Below are 25,044 nucleotides of genomic sequence, written 5' to 3' on the forward strand. Positions count from 1 at the left end.
GGTATCTATGAGAAGGGCCTTCCAGGCAAAGGGAACAGCCAGTGCAAAGGTCCTGAGGTGGGAGTGCATGTGGAATATTTGAGGAATTGCAAGGAGGCTATTGAAAGTAGAGTGGAGTGAAATGAGGGAGGGGCCAGTGAGAGATGCAGCTGGAGAAGTAATGCAGGCCAGGGTCTGTAATGTCTTGTGGACCAGGGAGCAGACTTTAGCTTCCATTCTGAGTGAGGCAGAGAGTTGTGGGAGGGTTTTGGCCAGAGGAGTGACATGATCTGACGTAGGTTTCAAGAGGATCCTTCTGGCTGCTTTTTGGAGAATAGAATGTAAGAGGTAGAGGTAGAAGCTGGGAGACCAGTTAGGAAGTTTCTAGGTGGGCTTCCCTAAAGTGAGATGGCTTGAAGAATATCTATATCTGTATCTATGTCTATATCTATATCTATCTCATCTATCTCTATTTCTTTCTACATGTACCATATATATATATATATATATATATATATATATATATATATATATAAAACTGTGTAAATACAATAGGTAGATTAGATAGATAGATGATAGACTTCACATATATAGAGAAGTATTTATATAGTGTTTATTTGGAGATCGATCTATTGATCTATTGATAGACTGATAGATTGATAGACGTATAGACAGAGTGATAGATCAATAGATTAATAGACAGATCAATCTATATATGCAAAAAAAAAAAAGAGAGTGAGAGAAAGAGAGAACCAGAAATTCCAATGTGTGAGGAGATAAAATAAGAGGAAAAAAAAAAAAAACCCAGAGGAAGGGAAGCAGAGATTGTGCCAGGAACACAGGTTAATGAGTTTGGACTTGTTCTGTGAGCACAGAAGAGCCATGGAAGGTGTTAGAGCAAGGGAGTGTCATGATCAGACTGATTTCAGAATGAACCCTCTGGCTGCAAAGCAGAGGAGGTGTTTGTGGGGACCATTGGGAAGGCTTTGGCTGCTGTCCAGGGGAGGCTTCAGTGGTCTGGTGGTGGTGAGGATGGAGAGGAGTGAGCAGATTTTACTTGGGTCCAAATATAAAATTGAGGAGAGTTGATAAGATGATGGTGGTCTGAAGTTATTCTGCCAGCAATCTATGATGTAGTCACACTGTGCTTTTTGTGGTAGCAGAACCCACCAGACCCTTCCAACCCTCATCCCAACCCCCTCTCCACTCACATGCTTCTCTCCACCTGTCTCTGTCCTCTTTTATCTCCCTTTCCCCATGATCCCCTTTCAAGACTAAGCTCCTATTCCTCCTCCATGAAGACTCACCTGACACCGCTACACTGGTTTCCTCCCTAGCGTGGCTTGCCCTACTCAGATCCCTTTTGCACACTGTACTGATTGCTCTCAGGGTTGCCACACAAGGTTGTGAAGGTTGGGCACTGCACAAATGGTCTGGCCAAAGTAGCAGATGAGGTCTGAGATCCATTGATTTGTCCAATCTTGACTTCTCAGACAAGGCACTTTTTCTTTTTCTTTTTTTCATTCAACAAATGTTTATTGAGCATCTACTACGTGCAAAGGCATTTTTTTGTGGGGGGCACGTTTTTCTAATTCAAAGAAAGCATGGCACTGACTGCTCTCCAATGTCTGCCACACTGAACTGTAGTTATCCATGCTCTGTCCACCTCTCTCAGACTTAGGTCATTTCTCCATCCCTAGCACTTAGCACAGTGTCTGAGGGTTTCTTGAATAAATAGATGAGTGGATGGATGTACAGATTGATGGATAGAAGAAAGGAAATTTTTCTTTCCAGCAGGATAAATCAATCAACATAGGAAAATAATAATTAACTTATAAAAAAAATAATTAACTATGTCAAAAGGCTCATTAACATCTTCCCCCCCCACCCCCCGCCCACCACTCCTCCAAGGGCATCTTGTCAAGATACCATCATTCCTCCACACCAGGGACCAGGAGATGACAAACCTTTTTTCTTAAAGGGCCAGAGAGCACTCAGCTCTGCTGTTGTGTATGAAAGCAGCCGTAGACAATGCATAAGTGAATGGGTGTGGCTGTGTGCCAATAAAACTTTATTTTCAAAAACACGCACCAGATAGTTTGCCTACCCCTGGGCTAGATCTGTGTCTCACCAAGAGCTTCTCCCCTTGATTCGTTTCTTCCCAAGAGCTTCCTTTCTCTAGGTCCAGTTTGTAATGATATAGGATGATGATGATGATAGTGATATTAACAGTTATTGGGAACATTTATTGTATGTTTGCTCTGGATCAGGCTCTGGCCTAAGCCCTTTCTACATATTATTTCAATGAATTCCCTCAACCACCCTACCAGGTCCTAATTCTATCCCTTAGCCCAGTGAAGGAACTAGCACGAAGAGAGAAAGCAGCCCAATGTCACGTAATTTTAATTGGCAAAGCAGACACTCTGACCACTGAGGCTGGGAAATTAACCTGTAGCCTCCACATATCAGTATAATGATGTTAGTAGTAAGAGTAGCAATAGCCACATTTGCGGAAGGTGTACTCTGTTCCAAGCACCTGTTAAGTGCAGTACCATGATTTCTCTGAATTTTCTCAGCCACACCATAATGGTAGCATCTTGTTGCCATAGCTACTCAGGGTCACCCAGCAACACGGCTGGATTTATATGTACTATCTGCACCATGTCCTATGCAGATGCTCAGAACTTTCTAGAAAATGGACTGTTTGACTCGATGGCCTTACTCCCCTGATGTCACTCTGGGTCCTGAATTTCTTCCTCCCTGCACAGGCTGTGCCTTTGGACTCCATGGGTGCCTTTTATCTTATCGGGCCCTTTCCCCTCACTTTGCTAGCTGTCACGTTTGTTATTCTAGGATAAACTTTCGGCCGATGTAGCACATACTTTGGGGTCAATACCCTGTGTTAGCCCGAGGATAGTTCAAATATTTGTGGCCTTGTCAACCTCTGTCTCACTGGACGTGTGTCGTGGTGGAGCAGGAGGGGCATTTCACTTCTGGAGACCAGGGTGAGCCAGCGCGCGGTGGGCGAGAGGCCCTTCATGGGAGACCACAGAAGGCAGGTGGTAGATACACCAGTTCTCGGCTCCAGGTTGTAAGAGGGTGGCTGTCGAGAAGAAAGAGGGAAGGTAGTGTTGACTGAATATCTCCTCCATGCCTGGTGCTTTCACACGCCTTGCAATATGTGATCTTCACTAATGCACTTTAAAAAAGGGATTTTAATGACCATTTCATTGACCAGAAAACTGAGACTGAGACAGTTGAATGGCTACAACAGGGGTTCTTAATATTGCGTGCGTATGAGACTCTGGCAGTATGGTGAAGTCCAGGAACTCCTTCTCAGAACAGTGCTTTAAAATCCATAAAGTAAAATACCTAGGGGGAATTCCCTGGGGGTCCAGTGGTTAGGACACTGCGCTTCCCCTGCAGGGGGCATGGGTTCGCTCCCTGGTTGGGGAACTAAGATCCCGCATGCCTCAGCGTGGCCAAAAAATAAAAAAATAAAAATAAAAAGTTTTAAAAATTAAAAAAAAAATACATAGAATTACAAAGGAAGCCCACTTCAAACGGAAAAAAAGATGCAGTGATATTTGTGTTTTTTTAATCAACTCTTGAAATAAGTCATAGCAGCAGTTCTAATAACAACCCGGACAGCAGAAGTGTCGTGAGACTAAGGGATGGTAAATTCTCTGTGACTCTTGTAAGGTGACATGCCAATATCTGTGATTTCTATTGGTGACCAAGTGGCAGGGACTGCCACGCATCTGTTACCTGCAATCATAACGGAAAGAAATGCTCAATTTCAGTTCAAGATTAGTGATAACAAAGATGCGATGTATTTTCCTGCTGACCAAGTTCAGAGAAGCTCTGAATTCTAGCATGGAGCCCTTGGGGGTCTGGGGCCCCCGTGTGAGGACCCTTGAGTTGGTGAGGGGTGGCTTGGGGGAAGGGCAGCCAGCTGTGCCAGGCTCCAGAGACACCCTTGACCACAGCGAGGTTCTTGTCACGAAACCCTCGGCTCCCCACATCGCATCCTTTGGCTTTGTCCCCATGTGACCGGTGGCTGAGAGGGCAGAATGGAGTGCCTGCCTTTGAAGCCTTGGTCTTCCTTTGATGTACAGATTCCAGCAAGGTCCTTCCTGGAGTTGGGCAAGTCTCAGCTGCCCACTTTCCTCCCTCCCTTTGTGAACACTCCCCAAACGGTCCAATGACCTCTCTCACACTGTTTCTATTAGTTTTTTTTGTTTTTGTCTCTTGGGAGGGGTAAACTGGTGGCCCAGTGGGCTGAACATGGACTTGTAGACAGAACTTGAGAATTTGAAGAAGGGATCATTTTTAGGTAGTCCTCATTGCAGACCAGGCCCTGGCGGCCCAGTGGTTAGGACTTCACCATCCAATGCAGGGGGTGCAGGTTCGATCCCTGGTAGGGGAGCTAAGATCCCACATGCCTCGCGGCCAAAAAACCAAACCATAAAACAGAAGCAATATTGTAACAAATTCAATAAAGACTTTAAAAATGGTCCACATCAAAAAAATCTTTTTAAAAAAAAAAACAGAAGAAACACTGTCATGCTTAGTGAAGTAAGTCAGACAGAGAAAGAGAAATATCGCTTATATGCAGAATCTAAACAAAATGATACAAATGAACTTATTTACAAAACAGAAACAGACTCACAGACTTAGAGAACGAACTTATGATGGTTGCGGGGTGGGGAGAAGGGTGGGGGGAGGGATAGTTAGGGAGTTTGGGATTGACATACACACTGCTATATTTAAAATGGATAACCAACAAGGACCTACTGTATAGCACACGGAGCTCTGCTCAATATTCTGTAACAACCTAATTGGGAAAAGAATTTGAAAAAGAATAGATGCATGTATATGTATAACCGAATCATTTTGTTGTACACCTGAAACTAACACACCATTGTTAATCAACTATACTCCAATATAAAATAAAAAGTTAAAAAATAAAAATCATGGCACATAGGGAAAGAAAAAGAAACAGAGGGGCCATGTTCAAGGAAAATCGAAATACGATAAAAATGTAGCTGCACGATGGTTAAGCCATCAGGGCTCTTGGACATATGCAGGTTTGAGCCGAAAGTCCTTACTGGGTAGGTGACTTTGGGGAAGTCACGAAAACTTTCTAAACGTCTCTTCATTGATGGGGAAACTGAGGCAGTCTCAGAGAAGCTAAGTAACTTGATCGAGGCCACATAGCTATAAGATGATGCTGGGATTAGAATGCAGGTCTATCTGATTATAGAGACAATGAGGGACTGAGGAAAGAAGGGAGGCAGCCCCTTAGCCTCAGCAGCAGCAAGAACAATAATAATAACAACCAGAACAACAGTAAAAGTCCCTTAGGAAGCGTGGACTTCATGCCGGGCACTGAGGATTTGCATGTGTTTTCTTGAATCTTCCCGATGGCACTGCAAGGTAAGGATGATCCCCCACTTTCTACCAATAAGAAGCCTAAGATCAGAGAGGTGATGTGACTTTTCCAAAGTCACACAGCCCCGGATGGCAGAACCCAGGTCTGGCTGAGCCAGAGCCCTTTCTTCAACCAGTCTCCAGAAACCAAATCCCTGAGGTCTCTCTTGGAATCAGGGAACTATTATTTCCAAGGCAGAACTCTATAAACGGTTCCACTCTGAATGGACTGACAGTAGCAATTGGTCCCCTGGGATCAAAGTCAACATTGGCTACGCTGAAGATATGGCATGAGGGAAGGGACCCTGAATTTTGGAACAAGCTGAAGAAGGAGGAAGCGATGGAGGGCCTGCAGTTCCTTGGAAGAAACAGCTGTTTGGTAACCTAGCAGGCTTTCCAGGGCTGGCCAGGGCTGTAGGGATGACACGAGACTGTGGCTTACGTCCAAGCTGACCTGAAAGCTGCGAGATGGGATGGCTGCTGCCTGAGATATTCTCTGACAGATAGCCACTAGCATCGTAGACACATGGCAGTATCTCCAGCACCACCTTCCTGTTTCCAGAACTCTGCAAACTTGAGCTCAGGACCCCAGCATGGTGCTCCTATGGCATCAGGCTTAGGCGCTGACATTCCAGGCAAGGGGCCGGGTCTTGCCTCTTTCCCCCGGACTCCCTTGCAACCCGGAGCTCACATCTGCAGCCCATCTGGCTGGGCTGAGAAACCCAGTCCAGCATCAGGGGAAAGGAAGTCTCTCTGTGGGTATTTCAGTCCTGACCCGGACAACCTCACGCCCTCCTCCCAGGCCAAGATCCGTGGAGAAACTCAGTCCAATGGGCTGCTTGTCAGAGAGGCTTCTGGCCTTGACTTTCAGATTCCTGAGTCATCTCTCCTTGGGCCCATGCTCCGCCTGACTTCCTTGCAGGGCCCTTTGATGAACAGATGAGATAATGGACACGCTTTGAAAGAGATAAAAGAGCAAACGAAAGGTTGTGCTGACCACGGCAATGGGTGCGTCGGGTTGGTTAAACCTTGGACTTGGGCAAGGCTGTCCAAGGGCAAAGACTGCTCCCAATCTCTGCATCTCTAGGACAGCCGGCTTGCACAGTGAGCCCTCCCCGCCCCCCCCTTAGAGAGTGATGCAACTCACCAGCCATTAGAACACGTTACATCCATCAACCAAGGGAATCATCACAGCAGTCGTGAGCAAGGGGTATGAATTTACCCCACTTTACAGACGAAGAGACTGAGGCATGGAGAATTCAAACATGCCCAAGATTATACAGCTACTTGGGACCGACCCAGGATTTCAACCCAGACCTCATTCCAAACTCCAACAAAACACAAGGGGTTTAGTTAAGATGTCTTCAGCTAGCATGAAATATAACACATCAATAGGAGCAAGAAACATGGGGTTTTGCAAAAATATCCCTCCCAGCTCCTCCAAATCTGCTGAAAAGATGACTTTTTCCCCTCAGTGCAGCTGGGGGTCTTGGCATGAGTTGTATCGAGTGGTGGTCCCACTGCGGGGAGATGAGAGATCATAGGATCGCACAGTTGGAAGGGAACTTAACGGCCATTTAGGGCCAGCATCCCCTCCACTATAGTGGTGCCAAGAGGCTATCAGCCAATGCTTAGACACTTGCAGAGACGAGGAACTTATTCCTGCCTAATCTATTCTCACACAGCTCACTGTTATCTGGTACTTCTTTGGGCAAATTGACAGAATCTGTTGAAATAGAAAATGTGTTCTTTCTACTATCCAGAGATGCACGAGGAAGTATGTACACATGTAGCCACAGCTCAACTGTGATAGCAAAACATTTGAATCAACCTATATGTCCCCCGGTAGGGGAGTGGATGCATACAATGTAATATATTCCTTTGATGGAACATTATATAGTCATGAAAAAGAGTACACTAAGCCTAAGCCTATCTCTGTGGATAAATCTCAGAAACAAAACAGTGAATGAAAAGAGCTGGCTGCTGAGTGTTTTATGCCGTCTACATAGTACTATGCGTGTTTAAAAAAAATCAACACAAACAAGATGTACATTTTCTATGGTAAATATATGTGTGTAAAGGTATGAGAAAGGTCTATGGAGGTAATTAAGAAACTGACAGCAGTGGTTATCCCTGGCTGGGAGGGGAGAGAAAAAGACTCTAAATGTATTTGTAGCATTAAATGATGTTCTTAAGGACAGTCTATTACTGTATAGTTTAGGTAATTCACATTTATTTGAAAGTCTTTAAAGAGAAGTTCTTCTTATTACATTGTACTGGAATGTGCCCTATCTCAAGCTTCTTCAGTTGGCCCTATCTTTTTTTTCCCCCTGAAAATATGTGAAGGTGGGGTTTGCATTTTTCCTGGATCAAACCCCACCATTCCTACAACCCTTGATCCTTTGCTCATTTCCAAGCTCCTATTTGCCATGTTTTCCCCCGTTCATGTTCCTATTTCTCTTCCTTCCCTTCCTCTATCCTTCCCTCCCTCTCTCCCTCCCTCTTATGTGCTCTGAAATTAAAAAATTTAAAAAACAAAAACAGAAAGAAGGAAATAAGATCCACCCATATTCCTACCATCCAGAATTAGCTATTATGAACCCGTTGGTGTATTTTCTAACTATCCCTTTTTTATATTTACACATTTTTAAATTAGTAATACATGAATTCCTAGTTCTTAAATAAATTGGAGCATCTCAGTAGGGTTAAATTCCCCCTTGTGCCCCCAGCCCTGCCCACACACACATACTATTATGAACTCAGAATATATACTCCATTTAAATATGATTTTTACATACTTATGTATGAATCCTGAAAAATATAGAGGGTCTCTTTGGTCTCTTTTAATTTCTTAAATGGGGTACGAATCACTTCATGACTGGAATTTTCTCTCCCTGTCAAGTTTTTGAGAAATCTCCCTGTAGATGCTTATAGCTCAGGTTCATCTACTTTGCTCTCTGTCTTACAACACATGCGAGCACGTTACCTGTATCCAGTCCCTTGCTGGTGGGCATCTAAGTTGATTCCAATTTCTTCTATCACAAATAATTCCATAATAGACATACTTGTATATGTCTCCTTGTGCATGAGTGTAAGTGTTTCTCCAAGGGTGACCACACCCTCCTTGAGAAGTGACATGCACCCTTTCCCCTAATAAACAAGGGTGTCCAGCATTGAATCCAATCTTCTAAATGTGGCCCCCTCAGAGCAGTCAGTCAGTGAAGATTTATTGGAGAACTTGTTATGTGCCACTGTTCTAGGCATAGAGAATACAAAACAAACATTACCCCCTGCCTACTTAGAGTTTATCCAGAGACCAACAGTAAGCAAATATTCCAGGCTGTTAAGTAAACATAAATGTGCAGTATTCTGTGAAGAAGAATGGGGAGATGGGAGCAATGACAGGGGACCCAGCCCAGCCCAGGTCCAGGGAAGGCTTCCTGGAGGAGGTGACATTTAGTTGTGTTCCAAAGGATGGATGGGTGGAGAAAAGGATGGTAGATAAACATTTCAGCAGAGGAGACCTAGAAACAAATGTGAAGAAGATGAGTCTGTTCCTACCTCAGGACCTTTGCACTTGCTATGCCCTCTGGTTGAAATACTTCTCACCCAGTTTCTTTGTGAGATCCTGGAAACTTTGTGACTCCCCCACATTTGCGATCTGTGTGACCCTGGCTGTCTCCTTACACTGATTAGTCCTATAACCCGACCTCCCAATGTTCCTTCTTTGATTCCTGCAAGGAAGAGAAAGGAGGGGAAGGCCGCTCTGGTTTGGCCACTAGGCCTGGTCAGGAGAACCTGTGTTAAAGCACACAAGGCTCACAGCTTCAAGCACAGACTTTGGAGCCAGACTGCTTGGATTCACAGCCCAGGTTTTTCGCTTTCCAGCTGTGTGACCTCCAGCGAGCGAACTTCCATTTCGAGCAGGCTGTAAAATAGGGATAAAAATACTCTCCAACGCTCAGAGTTCTAGTGAGGATTAAATGAGGAAATGCATGTAAAGCACTAAGCACAGGGCCCTGAAAATAGTGAACAACTCAATAAGTGGTAGCAAAAATAATAACAGTAATAGTAATAATGAGTGGCCACTGCTTGGGAGAGCAAGAGGAAGCAGACAGGCTCCCTGGGAATGAAAAGGGAGAATGTCCCAAGCCAGCGCTCCAGACTGTCCCCAGAGACAGAAGGGGGCAGTTACTGAGTGACTGATGGCTTCAAGCCTCCGCCACATTTCCTGGAAGCCTTTAGCCTTGAACCCAAGGGTGTCTCTCCAGCTGGACCGTGGGCGTGGAGCTAAGCAAATACTCCATCACTGATCAGCCCCTGTGGTCCGGATGCTTCCCCAGAGGCTTGGTTGTGAGTGAGTGGGAGGTCCCCTCAGGATCTTGTCAGCTATGCCTGCAGGAGAGGCCAGAAAAGGAGGGTAGCGGTGGGACACATCTCAGCCTTGTTCTGTGGGGGCTCTGGCCTCTGTTGCCAGGCGTGGACCCTTGCTAACTCCTGACAGATGTAGGCAGGCAGAGCCAGTATGGTGGATCCTTGGGACCTGTAAATCAGTAATAAAAACTTTACCGTTATTGCACTTGAGATAAATATCAATGCACTGTACTAATCATATATTTTCTTGCTAAAAAAGACCTGCAACTCCGCGACGTGAGTCCGATTTTACCCCCATTTTCTAGAGTGGGGAAACTGAGGTTCCGAGAGGTGAAGTCACTTACTCGAGGCCAGTTTTGTCAGCTGCAAACCCAGACTCTTCTCAGTTAGGTGGTCTGCACGGTCCTTGTCCTTCCCCTGTCTGCCACGTAGCCGCTAAGATCTTGGGCAAGGAACTTAACCCTTGTGTGCCTTGGTTTCCTGGACTGTACTGTGACATGGAGACAATGCCTCTGAGAGTTGTCAAGGGGACTGAAACAAGTCGGTGGGTGTCCAGGGCTCATGGCAGTACCCGGCTTTTGCCGTGACAGTGCAGCTACGGGTTATTCTAATGACGATGACAGTTTTTTCCTTGGTGTTTGTTGCTCGTTTGTATTTCTCCATTTTGTGCATGTCCTCTTCCATAGGTGGACTTCCTTCCCTGGATTTTCTTTCGGATAAAGAGTCTTTTGGAAACGGGAGAAACTGTGTGCTTCTCTAGAGAGACAGGGGGCGTCCTGGTACTCAGCCCCAGGGTCCCCACGCCCAGGAGCATGGGATGGGAATTGCTCACAGGGGCTCCGTCAGCCAGTCTGGACTTTAACTCCCTGCAGCCTTCAAGGGCAAGATGGAGCTGCAGGGTGGTGCCCTTCAGAGAAGGTCAGCCTGGTGGCCTCCGAGCTGGGAGACCAGCAGAAAGACTCCGGGCGGGGCGGGGGTGGGGGGAGCAGTGAACTGAGAGCTCCCACAAGAGTTAAATGAGGTCTTCTTTGGGACCACCCAGAAACACACCAGCCTCATCTCAAAGACCCAAGGCCTTGGAAGAGAAGATCTATCTCCCTTCTGCCGCTGAAGAGATCTGAGCTCCCAAGGGGCCTCTTTCTGGGCTGACTTCCTGCCTGGGACCTCTCCAGACTTTGTCGCCTTCCACCCTGGCTGCCTAGCTCCCTCTTTCCAATATCCGCTCCGTCCATGCCCCTCTGCCCTCGGCCCTGCCCCGGATCCTGGCAACATCCTGTTCTTCCCCGGAGCTAAACTCCCCCTCCAGCTTCCCAGTGCGATAGGAATCTTAAATAAACGCTTCCTGTCTCTTGTGCACCTTATCTCCCATTCCTCCCGAATGGCTGAGGTTCAAGAACCACAGGCAGCCTTGCACTCCCTTCTAATTTTAAACCTGCCCTCAGAGGCTCTCTCCCCTTCCTTCTTAAGGTTCCGGGAAAGGCCAGGAGGTGTCAGAGGTCCCTCTTGATCCACTGAGTCAGCAGAGGCTGAAGGCATCCTTCTTAAGTTCCCAGGGAGGGAGTCTGGAGCTGGGGATCCTGGGCGAGGCCATTGTGCAGTGCCTGTGCCAGCGAGGGGTCGATGCTGTGTGCTGTGGAGAGTAGGTGTTTCGCTTTAAATCCAGGTCTGCCTAAGTCCAAACCCTTCCTTTCTGCAAAACATTGAGCTGTCTTTGGAAGAACATCAAGGAAGTCTTGTAGCCTAGATTACGGGAAGTGACCTTGGCCACTATAGTTAGCGACAAGGCTCCTGAAGTCTGCTGGGTACCATGCCCTTTTATAGACCCCCCCATTACAGACAGCCCCTTCTTCCCCTTCTGAATCACGCCATCGTCCTGTGAAACTGCCAAACCCCTTCTTTGTCTTCCCGCTCAGACCGTTCACCCACTTCTCTTCCTCAGCCGTCCTCCTCAGCATGAGGATGTCCCAGGGCTCACCCTCTGTTCATCCCTCAGCTTTTAACGTGCCTCTTCCCTGATCCACAGAGCCATCAACACCCGTACGTGTCTCCTCACCTCTGCACCTCAAGGTTGGAATGTCCAAAATGGAGCTTCTCACCTTCCCCCAAACCTGCGCTTGCCTCTCAATTCTCCAGCTCATCCACTCAATCAAACTAGAACGGTCGCAGGGTCCTGTTCAACTTCACCTCCTTCTGCGCTCTCCCCACCTAATCAGTCATTCAGTTCTGTGACTTCTACTTCCCACGGGATCCCCCAGCTCATCCTTGCACTCCGTCCCGAGGAGTGCAGCCCGTGCGAGTGAAGGAGCGGGTAAATGGCAGTGCACCTATGGCTTTTGGAAACCAGACCCGGGCTGTACCTTGTGTGCCTCTTCTCGATCCCTGTGAACACACAGCACACAAAGCTGTGGGTTCTTGTTTATGTAGCTGTCTTCTAGTGCTAGGGATATTTTAGAATCAAAAGTGTTACAGCCCCATGGATTTTACACTGCCTTAAATGCAAACAAACTCTTTCTTCACCATACCATTATATACTTGTGTGTGTGTGTGTGTATACGTATTTATAAGTTTCCCTTTCATCCGTATTCCCCTAACCGCCCCATATCCAGAATCTACAAGATGTGGACAGTTCCACACGATGTTCCTTTCTCCCACATCCCAAACTTGCTTCCTTAACTAGGTCATGCTTAGTGTTATTTCCACAGCTCCCCACTCGTTTGCTGGAAGACTAGTTACCTCATCTGAAAGTCGAACATAGATATTAACCGGAGAAGACCACTGGGAGGATGAAATAAGGATACGTCTGCAGAGCACTTAGCTTGTACCTGGCACATAGAAGCATCTAGTACATTCCAGTATTATTGTTATCATTATTACAAGGAAAAGAGATATTTTCTTGTTATCACGTTCTTTCTGGGTCGTGTCCTTAAAATTTCACTTCTTGATAAATTACTACAGACAGCTAAGACAGAGCAGTTCCCTTCTAAGCCTGAGAACGAGCAGCACCTCCCTAATTAGCAGCCACTGGGGACGTCAGTGTCTGTCCTCTTGCTGTTTATGTGAACAGCTTTCATTAATCACACGTAAGATAATAGACGTCGCCATCCCACGACACCATGTGTTAAAAAAAATACTCAATTGTGTCTGAATAGATGGCTGTACCCTCAGAGAACATGTTCAGAACTGAACGTATTTAAGCATCCCTTTCTTTATCTTCTCTTTTAGTTGAGAATACAGCGCCTCATTGAAAAAATTTAAGCGACGGGGAACTAACTTGAATTGTGTTTCCATGATGTGACAGCGACTTAACCAATGTTAACTAACTTGATTTATACAAACAGCAACAGTCCTCTTTTGAGTCGGTTTTACCAGTTGGGAAATTGAGGCTCAGGGAGACTAAGCCACCTGTCCAAGTTCACAGAGCTGGTCGCTCCCTGTACAAAGCAATAGGCACAGTGGTTAAGCGGTGGTATGTGGGGATTAAATGAAAGAACCCAGGTAAGGTGCTGAAAACAGAATCGACCACGCAGGACACACTATGGATGTGCTAGTGGTATCGCTCAGCAAATCAATTTTGGACATTTTCACAGTCTTTTTTTTAACAGTCATGTAGTATTCTAAGGCAGGGGTCAGCAAATTATGACTCGCTGGCTAAATCCAGCCCCCTGCCGGTTTTTGTAAATAACGTTTTATCGGCACACAGCCACTCCTGTTCATTTGCACGTTGTCTACGGCTGCTTTGACAATACAACGGCAGAGTCGAGGAGTTGCACCAAACGAGCTCTGTGTCCCCAGACGAGCTCTATGTCCCCAAAAGCCTAAAATATTTACTACCTGGCTCTTTACAAATATTTTGCTGACCTACCTTCTAAAGGTTAATAGCACCTATTGATATACATTCAGGTTGAGTCTCATTTTTTTATTTTTTTAATTGAAGTATACTCAATTTACAATATAAGTTTCAGGTGTACAACATAGTGATTCACAATTTTTAAAGGTTACACTCCATTTATAGTTATTATAAAATATTGGCTGTATTTCCTGTGCTGTACAATATCTCCCCGTAGCTTATTTATTTTGCTATTATCTCTGTATCCATGTATTTTTGTACATTGATGCCGATATGTCTGCAGGTGCTGGATTGCTGAGGCAACTAAAAAGTAGGACGTTTCTGAGAGCAAAGGGTATGAAAAGGCATCTCCGTAGAACAGGCTACTGACCTCCGCTGTTTGGAGAGGAGAGCTATAGCTGTGAGGCAGATTCAGAGCTTTCGAAGTTCTTCACTCAGAGCTGCAGTGATTCCAACACAAAATCAGAGCAACTCAGAATCCCTTTGACTACAGTTTCATCAAAGTTTGTGTGCAGTGATTCAGCAACAGACATTTTTCATGGGCCTGTGTTGGGCCAGGTGCCTCACCAGGCAATAGGGATAAGAAACTCAGAGAATTTAAATTTTAGTGCAGTGAGTTTTAAAGGTGTTTAAGTCTTGAAGTTATTTGAAAACTCACAAAAGCTATGGAGCACCTATCCCTCAAGTTGCACATTCGTGTAAAATTTTGCAGAAGGTTTCCAGGGATTGGCAACTTCCCTTGAAGCCCTTCCATTGACTTTCTTAAGCTCTTGGGTTAAGAATCCCTCATCTATAGGGAGAGACTGACCCATAAGGAATCAAATAGTATAAAGTATCATAAATGGTGTATTTGAGGTATATACAAACTAGAATGTGTGTACATGGAGTGAGCTAATCAGCATTGCTTTGTGGCAGAGCATGGAGTTGGGAACATCAGGGAAGGGATCTCATAGGAATTGGGGCTTGAAGGATGTGTAGGAGTTCTCCGGATTGTCTAGAAAGAGGAGAGGCAATTTCATTAAGGAAAAATCAATTACGGTAAGAGGAACTCTGAGAAGATCCTAATGTTGATGCCCAGAAGTCTGGACTATTTCTGGTTTGTCAACTGACTCCAGAAAACGAGGGCAAATGTCTTAACCACAGTGTTTCCTCCCATCTCTCCAGCCGCCCATGGCCGCATCAAATGAGGACCAAAACAGCACTCACTGACTTTTTAAAGTTGTCTGAAGTCCACAGACAAAAGCCTCCGTGTTAATAAAATATCATCACGAATGCCCAAAAGGGACAGTTCTCTGGTTTCACATTTCATGACTACAGTTGTTGATTTTTTTCCCCACAACCTGCTTGATCAGAGTTGTAGGAACAACTTGGATGTCTTTCTTTTTGTTCTGTTCTTGAGAGCTAGTAATTGAGTTAGGAAGAGCTTAAGAAGTCTTCTTGGTCATGCCACCTCTTTGAAGTGCGTGTGTGTCTGCTTGTGTGTCTGTGTGTGTGTGTGTGTGTATACTCTTTCTGAAAACTCGAGTGCCCTGGGTCATTGAATTTGGGAACACGAAGACATTGAGAGCTGGTTCCAAATGTGTGAGTCATAGGTTACTGGTAAACAGTTTGGACGCTCTGGTTCAAATCCTGTCTCAACCACTGTAGTCGTCTCCTAGGACTTCTGTAACAGAATCCCACAAACCAGCCTGCTTAATACAACAGACAGTCTCGCTGTTCTAGAGTGCAGAAGGATGAAATCAAGGTGCTGGCAAGGGTTGCTTCCTTCTGGAGGCTCTTCAGGAACATCTCTTTCATGCCTCTCTCCTAGCTTCTGGTGGTTGCCAGCAATCTTTGGCCTATAGACACATCACTCCAGTTTCCGCCTCCATCTGTGTTCCCCTCCTCAGATCTCCCTCTGCTTATCTCTTTGTAATGACATCAGTCATTGGATTTAGGCTCCTCCCATTCCCCCGCCCCCATAAATCTAGAGTAATCCCATCTTGAGATCCTTAATTACACTTGCAAAAATCCTATTTCCAAATAAGGTCACATTCACAGGTTCTGGGCGGACATGTCTTTTGGGGGCCACTATTCACGCCACTACCACCACGTCCTCCCCGAGCGTCCTTCGGTATGTTCCTTACCCAATGCTGAGTCTTAGCAGTGACCTCATCTGGAATGCGTGGCCGCTCATAGAACCTCAATTCAGAGAATAAGAAAACGCACATAAAAGCCTCTGCACCGGACTTCTCTGATGGCACAGTGGTTAAGAATCTGCCTGCCAACGCAGGGGACATGGGTTCGAGCCCTGGTCCGGGAAGATCCCACATGCTGCGGAGCAACTAAGCCCGTGTGCCACAACTACTGAGCCTGCTCTCTAGAGCCCGCGTGCCACAACTACTGAAGCCCGTGCTCCTAGAGCCCATGCTCCGCAACAAGAGAAGCCACCGCAGTGAGAAGCCCGCACACCGCAAGGAAGAGTAGCCCCCACTTGCCGCAACTAGAGAAAGCCCGCGCACAGCAACGAAGACCCAATGCAGCCAAAAAAAAAAAAAAAAAAACCCCTCTGCACCAAGCCTCGCACACTCAGTGCACACACACAAAAGGGCAGCGCTGTTATTGGTAGTAGCAAGAACGATATCAGTGTCACTGTCTCTCAGCCAGGAACTCTGACATACGGAGGGCGGGGCAATGCAACCTCAAACATCTGGATAACAAGACTGTGGTGCTTTCCAACTGAGGCTGTTTGGCATCCCGTAGACCCCAGAAGCAGATGACAGAATGTCAGGATGATTGACTCCCCTCTTCCCTTTCCCCCAGACATTGGCAGGTTGTCTGAGCCTAAATGTCATGGACGTTTGCCACTGAAGACACACACACTTGTTTTCCCAAAGTCAGTTGCCAATGGTTCCCGTGGACCGTAGGATTCGGTGGCTGCCCCAGGATGTGTCAGATACATACATAGTGTAGAGGCCCATCAAGGTCTATTACTCAGATGGAATGGCTGCAAAGTGTCACAAACGTTGGAGGTCACACAGTACTATGGGTTTGAATCTCAGTAGATCCCTGGGAGCTGAGTGACATTGAGCAAATCATTTTACCCCTTTGAGCCTCACCTTCCTCACCCTTCACCTGGAACCAATCCCAACGTTATTCTGAAGATTAACTAAAACCACATGTATAATTTATATATACTGCAAGAGCTCAATAAGGTTTGCCATTTTTATTGTTAATCATTATTCGTAATAAACCATAAAGTGTATTGGTTCGGATGACTCCCACGAAAGGAGAGTTGATTCAGTATCCCTCCAGTAGCGTTTTGCTTGGCAAGTGAATTGACATTTCCAAATCACTTGTTGCTGGAAAACACAGGTTCAAATCCTAATTCCCTCTCTTCCCACCTATGTGACTTCATGTCTTTGGAGCCTCAGTTACTGCCTGTATAGAAAGGGAATGCTCCCGCTATGAAACAAGGTTACTCTGGGGGCTCAAACAAAAGCCTATGTGCTTATTTGTTCAGTCGACAATTATTTACTGAGTCCTGATGATGTTTCAGGTTATGGAAAGGCGTGGGAGAGAGATGACAGTGAACAAGACAAAATTTGTTCTTGCTCTCAGAAAGCTTATAGTTTAGAAGGAGAGTGTATTGTAAGCGATCATGAAATGTACAAATGTAATAGTTTCTTATTCTCATTCATAATTATTATGCCTTTCCCTCTCATAGCTGATACATGTTGGTGGAATAAGTTTAACAAAGCGTACTTAAATTAAGCCTGATTTCGGGAAGTCGGTCCTTGTGTCCCACTGGACAGAGGGTGTAGTAGGCCAAGACTTTCTTCTGCATCCTAGTCCTCCTTGCCTGCCACCTCTCATCCAATGGCAGCATGTGTGATCCCAGGGCCGTTTTAGAGATGCTAGAAAATAGTTTTCAAACTCAGAGCTTTTGCTTTGTAGGAATCTGGGCTTCTGGGTTTCAAAAACTGAATCCCTCTGAATTGCACTCTTAAAAATGGTTAAAATCGTTAAATGTTGTAACATGTATCTGAATTTCATTCCTTTTCATGGCTGAATAATATTCCATTATGTGTATAGACCACATCTTCCTTATCCATTCATCTGTTGATGGACACTTAGGTTCTCACCATCTTTTGACTGCTGTAAATAAGGCTGCAATGGATATTGGTGCCCAAGTATCTCTTTCGGTCTCTGTTTTCAATTCTTCTGGGTGTGGAAGGGAGCAGAAGTGCTGGGTCATATGGTAATTCTATATTTAGCTTTTTGAGGAACTGGCAAACTGTTTTCCACAGCCGCTGCACTATTTTCTATTCCCACCAGCAATGTGCAAGGGTTCCAGCTTCTCCACATCCTGTCTAACACTTGTTATTCCCCCCGTAGTTTTGTAAAATTATAGCCATTCTAGAAGGTGTGAAGTGGTATCTCATTGCAGTTTTGATTTGCATGTCTCGGATGACTAATGACATTGAGCATCTTTTCATGTGCTTATTGGTCATTTGTTACGTTCTTTGGAGAAATGGCTATTCAAGTTCTTTGCCCATTTAAAAATCGGGTTATCTTTTTATTACATTTTAGGAGTTCTTTTTATAATCTGGATACTACACCCTTATCAGATGTGATTGGCAAATATTTTCTCCCTCTTCGTAGGTTGTCTTTTCACTTTCTTGATAACGTCTGTTGTTGCACAAAAGTTTTTTAATTTTGATAAGGTCCAATTTATTTTCTCCTGTTGCTCATGCTTTTGATATCATATTTAAGAATCCATTGTCAAATTCAAGGTCACGAAGATTTACTCCTCCGCTTTCTTCTAAGAGACGTATGGTTTTAGCTCATATATTTAAGTCATTGCTCCATTTTCCTCGGTGCTTCACTCTTAAGAAGGCTCTCATAGATAATCAACAAGGACTTACTACATAGCACAGGGAACTCTACTCAGTGCTCTGTAATAACCTATATGGGAAAAGAATCTGAAAAAGAATAGATACATGTATATGTATAACTAAATCATTTTGCTCTATACCTGAAACTAACACAACATTGTAAATCAACTGTACTCCAATATAAAATAAAAAATTAACAAAAAAGAAGGCTCTCAATCTTGGGGTCATGCAAATGAGAATAAGTGTCTAAGAGTGAGTTTCTCCTTCAATTTTTCACCCTAGGTGCCTCACATACCTTCCTCAGGGGAGCCCAGGCAGGTGGCAAGTCCCTCACAGGGAGCTGAAGAGGAGAGAAGTCTCACTGGGTTGCCTTGACTAGTGGGCCCAAGATAATAGACTCATGAAGTTGGGCCTGGGATGTGCCCGAGCCCTCTTGTGGTCTCAAGGGTGGCATGGAAGTAATTAAGGAAGAAGATGGCAGGGCTCAGATAAGCCCCGATAACGGGACTCTGCAGAAGTGATGTCTAGGGACTGGTCCAGGAGGCAGGACAGGCACTGAGAACACCTCGACATTTGCTGGGATGGATGAATGACAATGGCTGAGGAGCCAGTGTGGCCCCCATAATTAGGTGTTGGCCTAGAGAGTCTGCAGATCTTAGCCATCACCCCAGAGAAGTGTGTGGGTGAGGAGGATCCAGATAGCCTAAGAAAGCCCTGAATTGCCTGTAATTGGCCTCAATGAATAGACAAAGCTTTTGCGACCAGTGGGATCTACATAGGAATTAAGTTCCATTGTAGACGAAGAAAGAGCCATTGTGGTGTGAGATTCACACCATTCCCAAACATGATCTCCATATGTGAACAGAACACAGGAAGGTGATATGTTTTACCTCAATTTCATCTCATATTCCATGTCACTCATCTCCCCAGGAAGAGAGAACTGTTTTCTAGCCTACATTTCCATTTACAGGGGAACTATGGGCAAGCGAAATGTTTACAAAGAGGCAGAAAACTCTAGAGGGTGGTTTTTACCTAGGGGTGATTTTTTATCATCTGGGGGGATATCTGACAATGCCTGGAGATGTTTTTGCTTGTCAAAGCTGGGGAGAAGGTACCTGTGGCATCTAGTGGTAGGGACCAGGGTTGCTGCTAAACGTCCTGTAATATATAGGGCATCCCTCCATGACAAAACCCATTCCAAAATGTCAGTAGTGGAGAGGTGGAGAAGCCCAATGTGATGATTTGATGCACATGTCATGCTCTCCGTGCAGACAGGAGGTAACACAGCATCACACTTTTCCTGAGCACCAGGTTGTGAGATGTTAGGCTCAGATGTCTCTGACTAGCTGCAAGCCTGGGTAGACCACTCCAACGCCAAGAGAGATCCATTTCCACATTGTAGCATGTGAGCCCTGCCCTGCCTTCCTCTCAGAGGCTGAAATGAGAGCTGTAAACTGTGAAATTCCACAATGCATCTTTATAATAGTTAGCAATGGTGAGAATGAGCTGGCTGTTGAAACAACAGAGGAAAATTCTCTGAATTCTTCCAAACACTCCAGCAGGAGCCCAATATCCCAGCCCAGACTGACTTTCTTCTAGATGTTTATGTTCTTCAAGGTGCGTAACACTAGCTGCTATAACAAACAGCACCAAATGTTAGTGGTTTAACACCATAATAATTTACATCTTGATATAAAGATGCAATAATCCAACCCGACTGGGTGACTCCTCTAGGTGATTCTTAATGAGTAGCAACTTAGAGGCTCCAGTGCCCATTTGCCTTCCTACCTTCTTTCCTTCCTTTCTTCCCTCCTTTATACCCTCCATCCTGAGATTCTTGAAGTACCTTGCTTCTACTTTCACAGATGGTGAGAGAGAGTATGGAGGTTCATGAGGGAAGTTTTCTTGGGGGACAGACTTAGAGGTGGTGGGTATCACCTCTTCTTGTTTTCCATTGGCCAGACCTCAAATCACATAACCCCACTTGACCACAGAGGAGGCTGGGAAATGTAGTCAAACTGCCCTGAGGACAAAAGGAAAATGGATTTGGTGAGCACAGAGTACCTTCTGCCCCAGCATCCTTTTTTTTTCACCAACACAAATATATGTACAGACTTTAGTAGTTGTGGTACGTGGGCTCAGTAGTTGTGGCTCACAGGCTCTAGAGCACAGGCTCAGTAGTTGTGGCGCATGGGCTTAGTTGCTCTGCGGCATGTGGCATCTTCCCGGACCAGGGCTCGAACCCGTGTCCCCTGCATTGGCAGGCGGATTCTTAACCACTGCGCCACCAGGGAAGTCCCAGATGCATTTTTGAGTGAGGAAATGAGGCCATAATGCACGACAGAGAGTATAATCCCACTTTTGGAAAAAAAAATAAATGCATAGCAAAAACACCCAAAAAATGAACACTAAAATAGAAGTAGTAGTTATCTCCAGGTGGCGGGCATATAATTGGTTTTCATTTTGTTCCATTTTACTTCAGTGAGAAAATGTACAATGCTTAGCACTGCCTCACGTGGAAAAATCACTAAATAGTGATTTGATATTTTTGATATTTTGATATTATTATTGATATTATTATTCACACCATCAGTAGAGTGGAGTAAATATCAACTTTTCAGGTTTGTTGTTAGACGTAAGCAAGATCATAAAGCACCTGGTACACAGTTGGCTTTCAATAGATAATGTTTTTGTATTTTTTTTCCCGGGAGAGAGGGTTATGTACCACAGGGGTTGAGAATGACGATTCCTCCGGCAGATGGACTTAGATTCAAATCCCTCCCTTTGGCCCCTTGCAAGCTGCTCAAAAATGTAGGTGAATTAATTATGCCTTCTGAGCCTCAGTTTCTCCATTTGAAGATGGAGACAGCAATATCTATAGCCTAAGATTATTGTGAGCATGAAAGATTATGTACATAGATCATGTAGCACATGGGGAGTTCAGTCTCTGTTTTCTACCATATTGTGTGAAAATAATATGTATTCAATTTGTAAAACAAAAAAGTGCAATTTTAAACATAAGAAATACATAGATCTTAAAGCATTCAACCTTCTCCCTACATCTCGCTGCTACTCAGTACAGTGAAAATGCATTTGGTAAAGAGCTAGGACATCACCAGTTTTAGTAAAGGAAAAGGGTGTAGAATGAGCTTACAAGAGCCAAGAGTTGATCATGGGAGAGAAAAAGGAAAGAAGCTCTTGTGAACTGAAAGGAATCTAGCTCAAAACTTTTTTTTTTTTTTTTTCCAGCAAGGCTTCCTTCAACCTAGAGCAGGAAATGTGTTGGAAGCATGAGTCTCACCAAGTTTACTAGGATCATCTGCTTTCGATATCGCACAGATCCCCTGTGATCTCAAAAACAAGGCAAGCTCAGTTAGCAAGCTGCCTTCATTTGATAAATAAAGAAGATATTTGCAAGCAAAATGCACAAACAGATAAAGATATATTGTTAAGACGGGCATGATATATTATGGATACACATACATGCATATCTCCAAAGTATCGTCATTCCTTTTGTTCCTACTTAATTGATTTCTTTATTTTTTCAGCTTTATAGAGATATAATTGGCATATAACATTGTGTAAGTTTAAAGCATACAATGTGATGATTTGATATACATATATATTGTGAAGTGATTACCACAATAAGATTAGTTAACACATCCATAATCTCACATAGTTAAAACACTTTTTTTTTTTTGCATTTTATTTATTTTTTTAACATCTTTATTGGAGTATAATTGCTTTACAATGGTGTGTTAGTTTCTGCTTTATAACAAAGTGAATCAGTTATACATATACATATGTTCCCATATCTCTTCCCTCTTGCATCTCCCTCCCTCCTGCCCTCCCTATCCCACACCTCTAGGTGGTCACAAAGCACAGAGCTGATCTCCCTGTGCTATGCAGTTGCTTCCCACTAGCTATCTATTTTACGTTTGGTAGTGAATATATGGGCATATATTCACTATAAAACACTTTTTTAAATGAGACCTTTTAAGATCTACTCTCTTAGCGACTTTCAAGTGTACAAGACACTATTGTTAAATGTAATCACCACATTGTACATTAGATCCCCAGAACTTACTCATTTAGTAACTGGAAGTTTGTATCCTTTGACCACATTTACCCATTCCCTGCCCTGCCCCTGTCCCTGGCAACCACCAATTTACTCTCTTTTTCTAAGAGTCAGGATGTTTTAGATTCCAGATATAAATGCTATCAAACAGTATCTGTCTTTCTCTGTCTGATTTATTTCACTTAGCATAATGTCCTCAAGTTTCATCCATGTTGTCACTAATGTCCTTCTTTTTATGGCTAATATGTCATTGTATATAATTATATTAATTATATATAACTAATATTATATGTAATAAGTTATATATAATTAAGCATATGTGATAGTCCAGCACATATGTACATAGAGAATATACATATATATATACGATACAATGTGACATATATACTAAATAAAGTAATTTTTATTTTTTCTTTTCTTTTCTTTATCCATTTATCTACTGGCAGACACTTAGGTTGCTTCTATGTCTTGGCTGCTGTATATAGTGCTATAGCTTCTACACTATCCCTAAGGCCTCAGGAAGTGGTAAAGGCAGAGACCCATGGCAGCTGAGTTTGACCCAGACAAGCCCAGGAGAGCTGCCAGAGGAGGACAGACTTCCCAAAATGAGGGCATTTATTATTTAAACATTGATTGTTCTGTTTAAGTCATACAGACGGAAAAGGCTTTCTATTTGTAAAAGTCAATTTTTAATGGCAGATCAAAGTCTGCCGACATTTTGCTGGACCATGAGTTCTTGTGGATGCCAGAGAGGTGTGTGTCCAGCCTGCCAGAACAGGATCGCTAAGAACGATGGTGAACCCCACTTTTCCATCTGGCAAATGGATATAACAAGCTTCATTAGCTCCTTGTTTCAGTGTCCTGCCAGAAAAATAGAAACCATTCTAGATCTTTTACATGGAGAGAATTTAATATAGAGAATGAATTACCTAGGTGATAGAAGAGTGTAGAAGCCGAACAGTCAATGGCAAGGCGACAGATCAGCAACAGAAGTGAGAGGCTAGCATCCTTAGGCTGGAGGAACAACTAAAAGAGTCAGGGCTGGCTGGCAGGAATTCAGCCCACGGCAAGGGCTGCTCTGCAAGAATTGGAACCAAGAAGAGACTCTTGGTCAAAACATGTCACAGTACAGCTCAGATTCAAGGGAAGGAGACATAGACGCCACCTCTTGACACGTGGAATTGCATTCACATATAAGGAAAGAAGGAAATGTCGGTGAACATCTTTGGAGACTCTACCACAGTATGCATTTGGGATTATTATGTAGTCTTGATGAATTGATATTTTTGACCTTTTTATCATCATAATACGCTTCCATTTATCTCTAAGTACACTCCTTGTCTTGAATTCTACCTCATCTGATATTAATATAGCCACCTAGCTTTTCTGTGGTACACGCATGGTATATGTTTTCCATCTTTTTACTTTTAATCTATCTGTGTCTACATTTATGGTATATCTCTTGTAACACAATATAGATGGTTCTTGCTTTTTTATCCAATCAAATGCTCTCTGTCTTATAATCAGAGCATTTAATTCATTTATCTTCAATGCAAATATTCATATGGTTGGGTTTGTCTACCATCTTAGTTCTTTTTTTTCTATTTATCCTAGCTCTTTCTCCCCCTTTCCTACATTCTTTCGTACTAACTGAATATTTTTAGCATAGCATTTTAATTTCTTCTGTTGTATTTTTAGCACATGCATCGAGGATTATAATATGCTTCCCTAACTTATCATGGTATAATCTGAATTAATATTTTATTTATCACCATAGCACCTGAATTAATTTTAATGTACTATTACTCATATAAGACCCTTACTACAATACACTTGAATTTATCTCTCCTGTCCTTTATGCTATTGGTATTACCTGTTTTACTTTTATAAACTTCATAAACCCCACAACACATTACTCTACGACATATTAGTATGTTTTGCTGTAATCAATTGTCTCTTAAAGAAATTAAGAAATATGTATTTTTAAAGTTATTCATATTTGCCCATATATTTACCATTTCTAGCATGCAAGTCCTTTTGTGTTGATCTAATCTTCTGTCTAAAGAACTCTCTTTAACATTTCTTGCAGACAAGATTGCTGGTGATGAATTCTTTCAGTTTGTTTACCTTTGTCTTTACTTTGTCTTCATTTTTGAAGGATATTTTCAATGTATGCAGCATTTTAAGTTAACCCTTTCTTCTACTCTAAAGATGTCATCCCATTGCCTCTGGTTTCCATTGTTTTTTTGTTTTTTTTTTTAATGAGAAGTAAGCAGTAATTCTTACATTGTTCTTAGTATGTCATGTGTCTTTCTCTTCTGGTTGCTTGTAAGATTGTTTTTCATTAGGTTTTGTGTCTAGCAATCTGACTATTATGTAACTAGGTGTGTTTTTCTCTGTGTTCATCTTTCTTTGGGTTTGATGAGATTCTTAGATCAGTGGGTTGGTATTATCAA

At 43.7% G+C, this 25,044-nt stretch overlaps 1 long non-coding RNA gene across 1 annotated transcript in view; it reads left to right on the forward strand.

Moving 5' to 3' along the window:
- The first annotated feature begins 508 nt into the window (after positions 1-508).
- LOC309639537 overlaps positions 509-25,044 on the forward strand; it is a 220,481-nt gene continuing 195,945 nt past the window's right edge. The window contains exon 1 of the long non-coding RNA XR_014251716.1: positions 509-2,984. This is a non-coding gene — a long non-coding RNA (uncharacterized lncRNA). The remainder of the gene's footprint in view (positions 2,985-25,044) is intronic.

The sequence above is a fragment of the Balaenoptera physalus genome (genome assembly GCF_965194825.1).
Source record: "Balaenoptera physalus genome assembly, chromosome: 12".
Taxonomy (NCBI): domain Eukaryota; kingdom Metazoa; phylum Chordata; class Mammalia; order Artiodactyla; family Balaenopteridae; genus Balaenoptera; species Balaenoptera physalus.